The following is a 6,000-nucleotide window of genomic DNA, read 5'->3' on the forward strand; positions in this document are numbered from 1 at the left end:
CTGAGGATGGGTGTCATCGAACCATCGGACAGTGAATGGTGCAGCCCTGTCATCCTAGTTCCAAAGAAGGATGGAGGGCTATGTTTCTGCATAGATTTCTCAAACCTAAATGTCAGCATTTGATCCCTACCCTATGCTATGGGCAGATGAGCTTATAGAGAGGTTGGAAAAGGCCAAGTTTTTGTTTACACTGGACCTGTACAAAGGGTACTGGCAGGTGCCACTCAGCCAGTCCGTCAGGAAGTTGACAGCGTTCAGAACACCATCCGGACTGTACCATTTCCGTACAATGCCTTTTGGATTACATGAAGCTGCAGCAACCTTTCAGAGGTTGATGGACCAGGTCCTCAACGGCACTGAAAACTTCACGGCAGCCTATATTGACGATGTTGCTATTTTTAGTGCATTTTGGGAGGAACACCTGAAACATCTAAACGTCGGAGGAAGGAGGTCTCACACCTGGGTTACATCCTGGGTGGGGGACAAATACGGCCTCAAGTTGATAAGGTGGAGACTGTGAGAGTGACACCACGGCCTACAACAAAGGGTCTTGTGGGATGGACCATGCTTTTAATGAACTTAAAAATGCACTGTGTGTGAAGATTTTGACAAACCCTGGGTTGTTCAGATGGATGCGTCAGGATTGGGGTTGGGAGCAGTCTTATTACAGGGGGAGGGCGAGGATCGGAGGCCCATCCTGTACATAAGCAGGAAACTGTTTCCAAGAGAGGTCAGGTATTCCACCATTGAGAAAGAGGCCCTTGCCATCAAATGGGCTCTGGACTTGTTGAGGTATTACTTAACCGGGAAAAAATTTATCTTAGAGTCTGATCACAGAGCTTTGCAGTGGATCAGACGGATGAAAAATTCCAACGCTAGGATCATACATTGGTACCTGTCACTGCAGCCCTTTCGTTTTGACATTCAGTATAGAAAAGGCTCAGAATGTACCCAGAATGTAACTGCTGATTTTATGTCTCGACCACTGGGATGGTGTCGAGCTTATGGACTCCTGACACATTACCAGCATGGACTGTACTGTAAATACTGACCTGTAATAATCTAGCACTGCTAACACTCACCAGTGGGGTCCTAAAAGAGTACTAGTGGGAAACTCCTTAGCTTTGCTTACCTGGGTGAGTCCATCCTCTGTAGAAGGGGAGGGGTGAAGAACCTGTAAAAGAAAATAAATGTTAGATAAGCGTACGCTGTAAATATTGGAAATGTTGTTAATGAAATGGTTTTGAGTATTGTTTATAACTCATAACATTTTGCCATATTCGTTGCTCAGTGAAATCTATATTCATTTTGATATATTTTGTCTTTACCGGTAAGGGGTATGGTATGATCTAGGGGAGGAGCTACCTGTTTAAATATAGCTCTGAAATAGGGGTAAGGGGTTCTTCCCTGAGGGAGGCTAAACGCTTTGCTACTCCTGTGATAATGGATGTTTAAGATAATGAGACTTAAGTGACTTTGCAGTCATAAGTTTGTTTCCTCTGGTGGTAGAGGTCGTGTTTACTATGGTTTTTTTTGTTTGTTTGTTTTTAGAGCGTGCTTGTAAACATTTTGATTGTTGTGGCCAAAAATAAAGGTGACGGGGGAAAAGGACAACTTCTGTGCTCCTGCTATTTTTTTTTCTCAGTGCTTTCGACCATTTGCCCGACATTACCCATAAAGAGTGTCCTTTCCTACTTGTTTCCTACTTTGCTCTAAAACAAGTCACCCTTTTAGTGTTGCACACCATGCACACATGCCTGTTTTTATGTAAAAGCACTGCTGTGTCTTATCCACTCATACCAGCACAACACACACTAACACACACTAACACACCACCAACATGTCAGTGTCACTGCAGTGCTGAGAATGATCCACCACCCAAATTATTTAACTTGTATAACTGTGTCTTTATGGAACTTTGTGTACCTTCTAAACCATAATAAAAAGAAAAGGACTTTCCACATTATTGTTAGCAATTGGTGTGGCTAAAACATATTAAATATTTATTAGTTGAATCCTATAATTTTATGCCAAGCCTCGGGAGCAGAACAAATGTGCAAGTGTGAAACCCCCTCAAGGTAAGAAAATGTGGGTCAGTTGAAAGTACTTTGGACTTCATTTATCAACCCCAATACATTAAAGGCAAATATTTTCGAGTTTACTCAGAAGGTGTGAAGCTCTAAAAGCACCAGCAGATGGAGGAGGAAATCTTTACAGTGTAAAGTGCTGCTAATAATAGACAATAGACTCTACCACCTCTAGATGGTACATTTCTTCATTATATATTTTGGGATGGCTTTTCACAAGATTTTGGAGTGTACCAGAAGGAATTTATGTCTATTCAGTCAAAAGAACACTTGTAAGTTCAGACATCCATGTTAAACAGAAAGGCTTTGCTTATAATCAACATTCAAAATCTTTCCAGTGGTTCTCAACAGAGTTAGGGTCAGGGCTTTGTGTAGTTTCTTTGCACCAAACTTGTCAAACCACGACTTTATTGACCTTGCTTTATGCACTTTGTATTTGGAATCATATAATTTACTGACTTTATACTGACTTTATTTCTGACAGGAATGGCTGTGTTTGAAATATCTGAATTCAGTCATTACGAAGGGTGTCCCAATAATTTTGTCCATATATTGTACATAATCTATACCTTTACACAGCAATTTATTTTTTATTTTTATGATTTACCACCACTTTATCCTGGTCAGGATTGTGGTGGGTCTGGCTGTACGGACTCACTAGGTGCAATGCTGTAACACACCCTGGACAGATTGCCAATCTATCATGGGGCCTTGGCAAACCCCCGCCATTAATGTCTTCATGCAGATGATGCCCAGCTGGCTGATAGCACTGCTGGGGATTTAAACCCTGGATCCAATTACTGGTGGACTAGCACAATTTACCGCTGTGCCACCAGAGAACCCCTCACCACCCAATCTCTCATACCTTATTACCTGATATTTACTGATAGGAAGCCTGTTTTTAAGGTACTTATTTGAGAAGAAAAAAGCTGTTGTCATCACATGTACAAATACAGTGCAATGAAATTCTTTTCTTTGGATATCTCAGCTTGTATTTTTAAAAGCTGGGTTTATTAAACCAATAGTTTATGGACTTTGCTCAAGAGCCAAAATGTGGCTGCCTGGCAGAGCACAGATTTGTACTCTTAACCTTAAGATTGACAGCTTAGAGCCCTTATCAACACACTACCACTCCCCCATTAACAAAAAGTTTCAAATTAACATTCTCTGACAACCAGCAAGTAAACCTAATACTAAACATTCATAGTTAAAACTTTAAAAAAGTCCATAATTTTGGATATGTTTGCCAAAAAGGAGCTCTGTTTGCCTACTGATGCAAAACACCTGTAATCAAATTGAACGCTGTTTTGTTTCAGGACACGCGCAAAACAAAGCCCTGTGTGCGTCATGTTTATGATGTCAATTCTGGTATAAAATGTCACACACTGGTGTAGGTACTCAACACAGGATCATCACATCATCTTCTCTGTGTGCAACAGGTCAGTACTCTATACCTACAATATTGTAAAGCTACAGATCTGTGCAATTATAGCTCAGCTCCTTATTTTAGTTCAATTTCTGCAAAATGAGTTCCTAAATGTTCCTAGAATGCACTCTGATTTAAAGATCTTTAGAGGAGGAGGAAAATGTATGAAATTATTGTTCTTTTAAATACGCTTTTTTCCTTATAAATAAGTTTTTTTTTTAGCTAAATATTCATTTATTTCAAGCAGATTATTAAAAATGCACTTTGATTAGAGATGGAGGAGGAGGAAAATGTATTAAAATGTATTAAACTGACACATTAATGTTCTTATAAATACACTTTTTTTTCTTAGAATTGTTTTTTAGCTAAATATTCATTCATTTAAAATCCAGCTGTATATTGTATCTATATTTAAAGATGTTTATGTTAATTGACTTAACAAGATACAATATTTTATGTTCATTATAATTTCCATCAAATCAAAATCTGACCATATCTGATTTTTATGCCAGCTTTTCCTCCTGATGCAACCCGCCTTATTTTATCCCATTATTTTGAGAACAGGCAACAATAATAAACTACAACTCGGCAAGCTAGTGTTTTAAATAACGATTCTATGATTTAGCAAATGTATCCAACAGCTCATAGGCACAGTACATTTTGTAACAAATTAGCTAGCTCTGTAAAGAACTGAGTTAATGATGAATTTTTGATTTCTTGAAACAGAATTTGATTTGGTGGTTCTTGTTTTTCTAAATGAACACTGACAAAAAAAATTGTTATGATCCAAAACATTGTATTCTGACCTCACTAGAGCTAACGTATTTTTTCTTGCAGGTCTGAAGAAAGAGCAAAAATGCAGCTCAACGTGGGTAAAACTCTCCTGCTTTTGACTGTATTCTGCAGCCTTGTGGACATTCAATCAGCTGCCACCAACACCACCACCAACACCACCAACACCACCACCACCGCCACCACCGCCACCACCACAGTTGCCGCTGGGGCTGGTGGGACTGGTGGGACTGGTGGGTCTAGTGGATCACTTGCAGGTGGTTCTACAGCAGGAGGCTCAGGATATGCTGCCGCCTCTGCTCAATGCGCTTCAGGCAATGTTGTGTCCACCATCTTCACTTCTGGACGTGAAGGCTTCCTGATCCTTCTCAGCGTGTCTATGGCTCTCTTCATAACAAAGATGCTACATTAGTGACTGCTGTACTAGTGACTGCCGACCAGCTCATAAACAAACCCAGCTTTCATTAATGCTCACTCAGCAAGTTACTAAGGCTTATCAATGATCTGACACAGACAGTATGTCTGGTACATGTGATTTCTAATTAATTCTGTACACATAAAGATAATAACTAATACTACAACTGATCAAATTAAGCATGATGTTGTATGTATGATCTTTACTCATAAGTAAACAAGCTTAACATTATTTGTTGTTAAATTATAGTAAACTGTACACTTAAGCTTTTTTTTTTTTTTTTTTTTACTAATTTCTCAAAACTTCACACCATGAAGTTAGGTTGAGTTTGATGAGTAAACATGTGTAACACTACTGGCTTTTGGTTTTAACTAAACATGTATTAAATATAAATAAAAACACTATCAGTAAAACTTTGTGTACTATATGTTTTTTTACTAAGTAAAAAATGTCATATTTACGTGTTCTGTGGAGGACGTGCTTATGTACTGAATATGTAACCATGGGTGTTTAAACATTTTAATAATGATGATTATTGACTACCTTTGGGATCATTGGAATGTTGATTGGGAGCAGTTGTTTTGTTGTATAACCCATTTACAATTAAGCTACATACCATAGATAACCCAGCATTCATTTTGGGATTTTCTGGTAGAGAGCAAAACTTATGGTTTTATTAATTATGGCAGTTTGAATGTCTTCCAAAAAGTTCCACTTTTAAAACATTAGCCCTCAGATAATCCTAGAGGCTTGGGTGTTATCAAGGAGATTTTGGCAAATAAGCAACAAGCCTCATATCTCTTTTGGGCAGTCGTGGTTTTAACCTTGCTCTTTTACATTAATGCCATCTTTGCTCAGTTTTTTTTAAATAATGAAATCATAAATGCATACATTTGTTAGTTTTTTGTTTGTTTACTTCTTGAATAAGTCAACACCTAGGCTTGATCAGTATCAGCCTGGTGTAATCTAAACATTATGATTATAAGACCTTTCCAGCAATATAAATTAGGTTTTAGGGTGAAAGTCTCCAAAAGCAGCACACTGTTGTGATTCAAAGAAAAATTCATTTTTATTAAATTAATTTCATTTTCATCAACTGCTTTATCCTGTTCATGGTCGTGGTAGGTCCAGGTTCACAAAAAAACCCTGGCGCAAAGCACGAAAACCCTGGACAGGTCATAAATCTATCTCAGGTCTTCGGTCCCCCCCAAATATGCATGCATGATTCCAATAAATATATAAAAATAAGGCCTATGCCAAAAAATTACAGGTAAAGTCAT

This window comes from Trichomycterus rosablanca, chromosome 18 (assembly GCF_030014385.1).
Source record: "Trichomycterus rosablanca isolate fTriRos1 chromosome 18, fTriRos1.hap1, whole genome shotgun sequence".
In the NCBI taxonomy this organism is placed as follows: Eukaryota; Metazoa; Chordata; class Actinopteri; order Siluriformes; family Trichomycteridae; genus Trichomycterus; species Trichomycterus rosablanca.